Here is an 11,333-nt window from a genome sequence, read left to right as displayed (position 1 = left end):
TTTGTGCCCTTATCAAATTGCAAAAGCTAATAGTTTATTAAGACTGTAGTCCGTTGCGCTTCCCGTTTCAAAGTGGAGAGCACACTTTGCTCACTCGATCATCTCGTGATCCGGTGTTTTCCACATCTCAGTTCACAGGAAATGAATGCAGTGAACTCTATCTCAACATGCATTTAGTTTAACATGCATTTGGGAACGCAACGAGCACCAGACATTACACACATTTCACATTTGCATTATTTACAAAATTTGTGTGGGCAGTTGTTTCAAGTATTTCACCTGATTTGTAATAAGATGCATTTATAAACCTATTTTCACTAAAACAGCTTAAGCGAAGAAATGAAGACAGGAGTATTGTAATGTCCTATTGTAAAATAATTTTTCATTTACAGTAGTAGTATATTTCTGTCTTGGTGATAATTCTAATAATAGTGATCCAAAAGTATTAGTTATTATTATTATTATTTTTATTTATTATTAAACAGCGTATTTGTCATGTTTCATAAATGACTTTTGAATACAGGTTAAACCGAAGATGTTCTTGTGCTTTAAAATTCTCTTTTTCTTCAAGATGAGATCAGTATGATGGATCCTGATGCCAGTGATCCTGATGAAAGCATTTCTGAGGATGATGTTCCTGCTGGAGCTGCAGGCGTCGCCAGTAATGCTGGTATGTGTTAACTAAAAGGTTTATGTTTATTATTATTTTAACCCATTATTATTTTAGATTATTGCCATAAATACAATGCATAGATACAATTATATATTATAGTTCAACTTTACATTTGTATTTTCACGAAAGAAAAATGGTTTTAAGCCAGTTATTTATGTCTATTGCTGTAGTGTGTCAGGAGGAAATATCAGTTTATATTTCCAAACATTCCTTTTGCCATTAATTGTAATAATTAATGAGCAATAATCAGTTATTATATACAGAGATTTTTGCACTTATATAGTGCAACTTTTCTATAAGAATATTAATGGAATCAGGGTTGCGCCAACATTGTAAATCTGGTTGATACAAATGAGTTTATCACTTTCATGTTGGTAAAACACTTGGAGATGTTTAACAGGCTGATAACATTTCATCTCCAGAATAATATTTGGTGTCATTTGAAATTTTATTTTTAGATATCAGGTGTATAACCAGTTTTAAGTTCTAGGTATTTGAGTATTTGAGAGTTAAATCTTAGTTTCCTGATCAGTATATAACTGATTTCTTGCAGATGTTCAGAAGATGCCCATTGGGAAAACTGCTGAGTTTCTCAAGGTACCTGAGGTTTAAATTAGAGTACGACCATCATTGTAAGTACATGAGCTCTCAAAGAGTGGGAGCTTAATAAAGTATGTATTCATCTGTACAGAGAATGAGAGTGAGGCAGAAATTGAAAACAGAAAGGAAAAGGACAAGACGGAAAGGACAAAAAGTTTGCTGGTCAAATGCTGAAGTTACAGCTGTAATTGATCATTTTAAGGCACATATAACCAAAGGAAAACTGTGGACAAGACACAAGAGATTTTGTAAGAAATCAAGGAATTAGCTTGAAAAGGAAAGCACAAAATAAGTGATGTTACATTGTGTCTCATTTGATGCTGTTCTATAAGGATTATTATTTTAGTTGTTGGTTTTGTTAGTTTCATTCTATAGCATGAATATACTAAGACTTCACTCTGTAAATCTCTATAAAGTTTAACTGTTCTTTAAAGCAGTAGTTTGTCACAAAAACATGACAACTTAACATTCAACATTATTATTGATCTGACTGCATTGACACTATTGTATGAGAACTGAACTGAGCTGGACGATGACATGACCGTTGTCTTCAGAGCTGCTGCTGCTGTATAGATAAAGTGAACTAAATTAATAACCGATAAGCTTTACAACATAATTGAATCAACACTGAACTGACACAAGCTGGACTATGACACTATACTCTTCTAGAGCTGCTGTACAGCCCAAACAATCTTTGTTGAACAACGTTCCTGTTATGAGGGCTGCTTTGAAACAATATGTAATTTAAAAATGGCTTTATAAATAAAGGTGACTTGACTTGATTCAACAATTCTGTTTACATTTTTTCAAAGTTTTGAATGGTTGCCATTTCAATATGTCAAAACAGTAATGATGCTGTATGCTTTCTGAAAGATTACACTGTTGTGCATGTGTTATCGACCTAGTTTTTTAGTTGTGGATGTCATTTTCCCCTTAAAATGGCATGCCATGATGGTATTACATGGTTAAAACTGGAAAAACCCAATGTTTATGTTGTTATTTTAAGTCATAATTAAAGTACTTCTAAAACACACTGGTCCCTGTAATGTTGGAGTATGTCAGTTGTGTGTTGTGTTTAAGATCCAGTACTCTTTAATCACCTCAGTCTTGGTAATACACCATGTCGTCAGGTTTGTGTGTTGTGTGTGGTCATGTACCATTAAACACATTGGTCCCTGTAATGTTGGAGTATGTCAGTTGTGTGTTGTTTAAGATCCGTTACTCTTTAATCACCTCAGTCTTGCTAATACAACACACAAACCTGACGATTTTGTGTATATGGTCATGTACCTGTAAAACACACTGGTCCCTGTAATCCAGAGAAATGACGTGTTTTGTGTATTGTATAGTAGGTGTCCTCATAAATCAGGTCGACCAAAAAATCACAATTATGTCATAGGCGGGAACATTTTAGGATGGGCGGGAATGTCCTTGTATACCGCTGAAATATCATGTTGTCATATTTTCCGTTCTGTTGTGTGTAAAGAAATTTTAAAGCCAGATTTGTGATCTGTAGATCAAAACAAAATTTTTGATGGTTTTATCATCACTGTAGGGCATCGGGAAAGGCGTGTCCCCCTAAACCACAATCCTACTGGTTTGAGCATCACAGTCCTTCTATACCACAAAAACGTGTGTGTGTGTGTGTGTGTGTGTGTGTGTGTGTGTTGCCTTCGCAAAGTTCAGTTTGATATCAAGTTGTAATTCTAAATTACTCTTGTGGAGTATAATTTGATTGGGTCTCTTTTGATTGCATTGAAATAAAAGTATTTCTGATGCAAATTTGTGTAAGTAATTGACTGAAATCATATATGATTTGTATATGCAGAGATATTGTAATATTGACTGAAATCATATAAGATAATTATATATAGAGATACAAGGAATTAGGTGGAAGCATATAAAACTTGAAGAATAGGCACACAATTTCCCTATTAAAATCATATAAAATATATATAAAATTCATATGAACAAAATTTAATGCAAAATTTAAATAAATCCTATATGACTCGCATATGATTCAATCAAGAATTGTAAATGATTTGTATAGGAAAGTACTGATATTCATACACATTTTTTACTAAAATCATATACTATTGCATACTGTTGTCATGTAAAACTTCATATATGACCTAAAAATCCCATATAAGATGTGTGATTTTTAGTATGAAAGTGGCCATAATCGGTCTGATTTTGTATATGACATGTATTGGACTTATATGAAACACATAAGGAAATTCTGGCTGATTTGAGTAAGGAAGATATATGGTTGCTGTATGTGAAACATACAGGTTTTATTCATATGGGGGGATACAACAAACGAGCCATTAGTGCTACGAGCAGTAATAAAAACATTAGCAAAACGTTACATGCTATCAGCGCATACCTGAAACCACCGTAACAGAAAAAGGGGAGGATCCGGACGTGACGCATCCCAGGCTGAAACTAACCAGCCCTGAAATAGTGAACACTCGCTGCTGATTGGTGATCATGAGTGTCAATCACCACCCTTCCCTCATTCATACGGTCACATAGTTAACTAATGAACCTTACTGTAAAGTGTTACCGTTGTTTTATATAAAAATAAATGACTATATATAAATTTATATTCACTCTATTAATTTTAAAAGTCTTTAGAAACTTTGTTAAACATTGTCATTGTGTTGTTTGTGATCCTCCATCAGCAGCTGCAGTATCTCTCAGCTGTATCAGTGCATCACTGTGACGTCTGACTGACCGAGGTTTTTGTACCACTCTTTATCACTGTGTGAACACCCAGTTACTATTGATATGGTGCCAACTCTGACAGTAATAATCTCCTGTATCTTCAGTCTGGACTCCACTGATGGTCAGAGTGAAATCTCGTCCAGTATTTGCTGTTCCACTGCCACTGAATCTAGATGGAGTTCCTGACTGGAGGCTGTTGATCTGATAAATCAGGAGTTTAGGAGCTTCTCCAGGTTTCTGCTGATACCAGGCTAACAAGCTGCTGTATATTCCTACATCTATATGACACTCTATTGTAACTGTTTGACCCTGTTGGACAGTTTTAACTTCAGGTTGAGTCAGAGTCACTCCTCTGGATTCTGAAGAAGAGAAAAGAAAAACAATTAGTGTTTAAAACTACTACCATCATATACTTTTACAAGAACACCAAAACCAGACTCAGTTTTTATCAGTCTTACCCTGAATAAAAAGAGTGAGAGTCCAGATGAAGAAGGTGATTGTGTTCATTGTTGATCTTTTGTCTTGTGTGATGATGAAGATTGTGTTCTGTTCTGCTCTCAGTCATGAAGTGTTAAACTCACAGCACTATAAACACTCTCAGAGCACTGAAGCATGTGTGACAATGCAAAGTGACTCTCTCTATTTAAATCATTATCCTGAAGACTGTAGATCAGTCACAAACACATTTTCCAACAACTTCCTCATGTTGTGAAACATGTCAAACAATTATACACACGTTTCTGAAGTCTATTGACAGAATCATGTGTATTATTGATTTGGTCATTATTAATATTTTGTAAGGTCACTGAACACTTTCTATCATTCATTCTACACTGTTCTGGGCTCATTATTAGTTGATGTAATAAACTGCAGCAGCTCTTTGGTTTAATTGTGTTTCTGAATGACACAATATCAGTGTTCAGGGTGGAAGATTTCTCAGTTCTCTGGTACTGAACAACATCCATGAGCTCCAGCAGCATTAAAACACACTGTGCTCTTCTACTGTGTGGAACTGCAGTGTCAGTAATGGAGCGTCTAACAGTTCAGTTCAACAGCCTTTACTGAGATACTGCAGCTGACTGAATGTGTCGTCATGTTACAGTTCATAACAAACTCAGTTCAACTGTCAGACTGATCAGTGATGGCATCAAAGTCATCAGTGTATTTAAACACCATAGTGAAGATGTCTCTTTAAGAACAGTGTACATTTACTGCTAAATTGTAATATATTTGCATGTACAGGATTATTATTCATTGTCCAGTATATTATTAGGGAAATGAATGGAATCATTTGCAGATTTAGTTTAGATGTTTTATTGTTAATCACTGTTAATTCTGCAATAAGCCTCATTTTTCATCATGATCATAATCAGTACAAATATTGCATTCATAACTGATATTTATGTTTATTTCTCTGTTTTCCACATACATCACATGTCTCATATTTAATCTCAGTCATCTCCACTGACACTATTGTCTCTTAAACAGTTGGAAATGATGCTGAAACTATATGGTCATCATTTTTAAATAATTGTTTCAGTTTATTTCACTCTTTGTTTATTTAGGTCATCATAGATTTAAAATGTAGTAATATTAGGATATCTTTTATGGATTTTCACATGCTTAGACTGAACGTTTGAGTCTGGGACAAGAGTGTAAAAATCTAAGATATAAGATAAAAACACATTTGCAAAGCAGTAAAAACTAATGATGAAGGCGCGATAAAAGGTTTCCAAGATGGTTTCTGGATTCTGCTCCATGTTGACATGATTGAATCCCATAATATCTGCAGATCTCTTATTGTACCAAAGGTTTTCTGTTGGATTCAGATCTGTGATCTTGAAGGCCACTGAAGAACATTGAACTGATTGTCAAGATCACAAAACCAGCTTGAGACGACTTCTGCTTTGACACATCATCTCACAAATACATGCAGGTCATTTGCATTTCTATATTATTTGTGTCTCTTAACTTAAAATTTCTTTTGTCACTTAAATAGTCTCTTGTTAAGTCAATATTCAGTTATCAGTCAGAGATGAGTGTGTCAAAGTAATGTCCATATGACAGTGATATACAGCTATAATATAATATATATGAGGTTAGTTAATGTCAACATTTAAATTTTGATGAAACTTACAGTCCTGGCTGTGGTGTGGGTCAGGATCTGTCTGTTCTTGTTCAAGACCATCCCCTGGTCAGTTCCTCCACCTGCACCACCCTGGACTTTCTGTTTGTTCATCCCTCTCCGGATCTCCATCCTCCACCGAAGCCTCCTCCATCCATCTGTTGGTGTGAGGTCTCACCTGTCCAGGAGGGGGCGTACTGTCACAGTCTCAGTTATTTTGGACTTTGTTTCAGTTTCCACTTTCCCCCTGTTGAGTTTGTTGTCATGGTTGTTAATTTGATTCATCATTCAGTTCAGGTGTGTGTTGTTAATTATCCTTGTTTTCTGATGTAATTCAGTTCCTTTGTTTCTGTTCATTGCTGTCGGGTCTTGTCTACAATTAAGTTTTCTTTCATCCTGCCACATTTAAGCAGTTTCACATGATCAAGAGTGCAGTTATACTGAATATCTGAATGTCATATTACCTTATAACACTTCTATAAGCAAGAACTTTCTAACTTACCTTTCAGACAAAATCTGATTAGTTAGTATTATTATTATTTATTTATTTTTTTCCCCACGACCACTGGTGAAAGAAACTACTTTCAATCCTGGAGTGAGAGAAAACACTTTTAAAAACACAATTTTAAAAGTTTTTAGAAACTTTGCTAAACATTATCATTGTGTTGTTTGTGATCCTCCATCAGCAGCTGCAGTATCTCTCAGCTGTATCAGTGCATCACTGTGACGTCTGACTGACCGAGGTTTTTGTACCACTCTTTATCACTGTGTGAACACCCAGTTACTCTCTGGATAGTGGTAACTCTGACAGTAATAATCTCCTGTATCTTCAGTCTGGACTCCACTGATGGTCAGAACGAAATCTCGTCCAGTATTTGCTGTTCCACTGCCACTGAATCTAGATGGAGTTCCTGACTGGAGGGTGTATATACTATGAATCAGGAGTTTAGGAGCTTCTCCAGGTTTCTGCTGATACCAGGCTAAAAAGGGGCCAAATATTCCTACATCTATATGACACTCTATTGTAGCTGTTTGACCCTGTTGGACAGTTTTAACTTCAGGTTGAGTCAGAGTCACTCCTCTGGATTCTGAAGAAGAGAAAAGAAAAACAATTATTGTTTAAAACTACTACTATCATATACTTTTACAAGAACACCAAAACCAGAGTCAGTTTTTATCAGTCTTACCTTGAATAAACAGAGTGAGAGTCCAGATGAAGAAGGTGATTTTGTTCATTGTTGTTCTTTTGTCTTGTGTGATGATGAAGATTGTGTTCTGTTCTGCTCTCAGTCATGAAGTGTTAAACTCACAGCACTATAAACACTCTCAGAGCACTGAAGCATGTGTGACAATGCAAAGTGACTCTCTCTATTTAAATCATGTACTCTTGTGCTTTGGAGGAATGTAGCAGTTTTCACAACTCATGAAATATGTATATTTCTTTAAACAGTGTTATATCAGCACATGATAAAAGAATGAATGAGAAATATAGGATATTTTCACAGTTAGCATGTATAAACAATCCAAAAAGAGCAGAATGCACAATGAAGATACCTTTAATGAAACAAACATTACTTCAGTAGAAGATGAAGAACAGAGGAGAACTCTGAAGCATGTGTGACAATGCAAAGAAGTGGGCAGGATTTACAACAGACAAACTAATATACACTATGTTACACTATGATCATTTACATTCTGACTAATGTTATTTTTAATTAGTTTAGTAATGTGTGTATTTTTACATTTACTTACATTTTTAGACAGACAAAAACATACAATACTGATGTATTTATAGCACTAAAACGTAAAAATACACAGCATTGTTAAATTTAGAAAGATTGTGAATAGATGTTCAGTTTAGTTGGATACCAGCACATACAGGAATCTTAGGTAATGAGGAAGCTGATAAATTAGCGAAAAAAGCACTAAATCTTACTGATAAAATTGAGATTCCTCTTGGAAAAAAATGAAGGTAAAACTATAATAAAAAGTAATAATGACAAACAGTGGCAAAAATATGGGATTTAGATAATAAAGGAAGAGAATATTACAGAATTCAAAAATCAATTAAAGTTAGAACATTTAATAATACAACCCCTGGAAAAAAAAATGATGGAATCACGACACTTAGATGATGTTCACCCAGATTTTTTACTTTATAGCATATAAACAAATCACAGATATTACACAAAATGTTATAACTTGTGTAGCTGCAGTAGGGATGAGTCAAAATCGAACTTCTACAAAACATGTGATTTATTAAACAAAGTAACAGAACGGAGGTCTCCAGGGCGGGTCTAGAGACTCAGGCGGCCATGGCGGGTCAGGGGCCGTGGGCGGCCATGGCGGGTCAGGGGACCCACCCACAAGTTCCCCACCCACAGGTAAAATTTTCTTGGGGGATTCAGTGGTGGCAGGAAGGGATTCATGGGGTGGCTCGTGGAAGCCTGCTGGAGCGGGCTCGTGGGCAACTGGAGTAGGCCCTTGGAGAACCAGCGCTTGCTCGAGGAGAACCAGAGCTGGCTCTTGGAGAGCTGGAGCCACTGGCTCCGCCCAAAAGTCTATGAGCCAATGGTCCTCTCTAGGTGAGGGTTTAGGCTTGGCGGCAGGCTTCACTGGAGGCTCAGGTGAGGCAGCGGACATTTTCTTAGGCCGTCTGGGCCTCGTGGTGGCTTTCCTCTTGGGTAGTCTGGGCTTTGGATCTGGCAGGACCACAGGGGAATACCCACTGGAGGGGTATGCGGAGGAAACCTCTTCAATTTCAAAATCAGAACCATTTAGGAAGAGAATCAGATTAATAGACTCGACTAGGGAAAAGAAACATGCAGGTTCAATATAGCGAATCATGTCCTCGTCCAAGCCCTTCAGAAAACAGGTGTTAAGTGGAGCATCTGGCCAGTTCACCAGGCAAGAAAGCTCAGAGAATTCCTCCACGTACCTCTCCAGCGGGCGACCATCCTGTAGAAGGGCCCATAGACGGTCCACCGCTGAGCTGTATGATGTTGGGCCAGCCGGAGGGATCGGGACAATGAAGATTCCCCTCTTCTGTAGAAGTTCTCTTAGTTTGGTCTGTTCTTCTGTTATAACTCATGTAGCTGCAGCAGGGATGAGTCAAAATTGAACTTCTACAAAACATGTGATTTATTAAACAAAGTAACAGAACAGCTAACACATAAATCCAAGGTACCAAACAACAAGAACAGACAGGGAGTGCAGGGAGTGAGTCCAATATAAAGGGAGTGCTAACGATGACGAACAGGTGCAGGGAATCCGGAGAGAGTGGGAAAGCTGATGAGGAAGTGCATTCAGGTGTGGAACATGGAGGATCATGGGAAATGGAGTCCAGGGGAGATGTGAGCTGTAACACAAAAAAAGGTTTTGTTCAATAGCTTAACATTCTGGCTTCAGGAAACATACCTCAAACAAATCCACTTACATTTTTTTTCAATTAATGGAATGTCTTTTTCCAGAGCAAGTAGAGGAAAAAAGTATGGAATCACTCAATGTTGAGGAAAAAAATATGGAATCATCAACAAAAAAACAATTGTTGCTCCTCCTCTGGCTTTTGACAGCCTAGATTCTTTGAGGCATGGACTTCATTAATGACAAACAATATTCCCCATCAAGCTGGTTTCAACTTTCTCAAATAGCGTTTGACAGATCAGCTTTGCAGGGTGGAGCCTTGTCATGGACCAGTGTTTATAATTTCCACCATAAATTTTCAACTGGATTGAGATCTGGACTGTTTGCTGGCCATGTCTTTGAGTTGATATGCCTTTCCTGAAGAAAAGCTTTAACACTCTTTGCTCTGTGGCGAGATGCATTAACATCCTGAAAAATTATTTCATCATCACCAAACCTATTTTCTATCGATGGAATGAGAAAAGTGTCCACAATTTCAATGTACACCAGTGCATTTACTGTTGAGGTAATGATTGTCATCTCCCCTGGTCCTTTACCTGACATGCACCCCCATATCATAAATGAGTTGGGGAATTTGATTGTTTTCTTCAAGCAGTCGTCTTTATCTTTTCCATCAGAACGGCACCTGACAAAAGTTCCAGCGTAATCTCCTTGGCTAATGCAGATCCGCGATTCTTCGCTGAATAACACTTTCATCCAATCATCCAGAATCCATGATCGCTTCTCTTTATCCCACTGTAACCTTGTTTTCTTTTGTTTAAGTGTTAGTACTCGTTTTCATTTGGCTTTTCTGTATGTAATCCTTTCCATTGTTTCAACTGAGAACTCTCTTCTTGGGGCCATATTTCGTTTCAATTAGCCAAGTCAAACAATCCATTAAGGTGCAAGCACTCCCTTTTAACTGCTGACTAATTAGCATTTTTAGACTTGTCCCAGTATTTGTTTAAAATGGAAATAGATGATTCCATATTTTTTTTCCTCAACATTGAGTGATTCCATACTTTTTTCCTCTACTTGCTCTGGAAAAAGACATGCCATTAATAAAAAAAAATGTAAGTGGATTTGTTTGAGGTATGTTTCCTGAAGCCAGAATGTTAAGCTATTGAACAAAACCTTTTTTGTGTCATATCTGTGATTTGTTTGTTTGCTATAAAGTAAAAAATCTGAGTGAACATCCTCTAAGTGTGGTGATTCCATTTGCCAGGGGTTGTAGAAATATAAGAGAGGAAATAATCTACACAAGACTACGGTTAGGAGTCATAAAACTAGAAGAAGAAGAAGAACCATTACGACATGGTTTACGGCACTGATATTGAACACTCATTGGTTCTCACCTGCTTCGTCACAGATTGCAACATGCCGTGTTTCAGTGGATTGACATTTGAAATGAGTGCGGGTCTTCACGGAGAGAAGCCGGATTCATATTTTCATGGATTAATAAGTTAAATTCTGCTTTGTACCCTATAAAAAACTATTACTGCCAGAGAGGACTGCGACTGCAACTCATCATCATCATTTGAACTACTTTTGGTACCACTTTTGGACATTTTCGCAATAAATAAATTTTAAGAAATGGTTATGGGTTGGTTTAGGGCTAGGTGTAGGATTAGCAGCTCAAAATATTGTTTTAATGTTATATTTTTACTAAAATTGTCATTTTCCTACACATTTCTGTCCATTATGTTTTTTTTTTTTTTTCTTTTAACATTCTGTGTAAAATAGGTATGTTTAGGTTCGGGATGGGGTTTAGGGATCTTACATTTATCTACAAACGATACAAGGGAA

General features: G+C 36.7%; 2 long non-coding RNA genes across 4 annotated transcripts; one reads left to right on the top strand and one right to left on the bottom strand.

Annotated features, from left to right (window-relative positions):
* Nucleotides 1-523: 523 nt before the first annotated feature.
* On the top strand, nucleotides 524-2,292 carry LOC127507843 (uncharacterized). The gene is made up of 3 exons (XR_007928477.1): nucleotides 524-670; nucleotides 1,227-1,270; nucleotides 1,365-2,292. It is a non-coding gene; the product is annotated as an uncharacterized LOC127507843 (long non-coding RNA).
* Nucleotides 2,293-4,115: 1,823 nt separating this feature from the next.
* On the bottom strand, nucleotides 4,116-6,875 carry LOC127507830 (uncharacterized). Of its 3 annotated transcripts, none has more exons than XR_007928462.1 (3): nucleotides 6,628-6,875; nucleotides 4,459-6,521; nucleotides 4,116-4,359 (listed from the first exon to the last, which is right to left on the bottom strand). It is a non-coding gene; the product is annotated as an uncharacterized LOC127507830 (long non-coding RNA). The 3 variants fall into 3 exon arrangements; XR_007928463.1 differs by having other exon boundaries at nucleotides 4,459-5,902; nucleotides 6,138-6,822; XR_007928461.1 differs by having other exon boundaries at nucleotides 4,459-5,849; nucleotides 6,138-6,822.
* Between the last annotated feature and the right edge of the window lie 4,458 nt (nucleotides 6,876-11,333).

Source organism: Ctenopharyngodon idella, chromosome 24 (assembly GCF_019924925.1).
Source record: "Ctenopharyngodon idella isolate HZGC_01 chromosome 24, HZGC01, whole genome shotgun sequence".
NCBI classification, from domain to species: Eukaryota; Metazoa; Chordata; class Actinopteri; order Cypriniformes; family Xenocyprididae; genus Ctenopharyngodon; species Ctenopharyngodon idella.
Note: the sequence above shows the minus strand (reverse complement) of the source record. Positions and strands in the feature narration are given on the sequence as shown.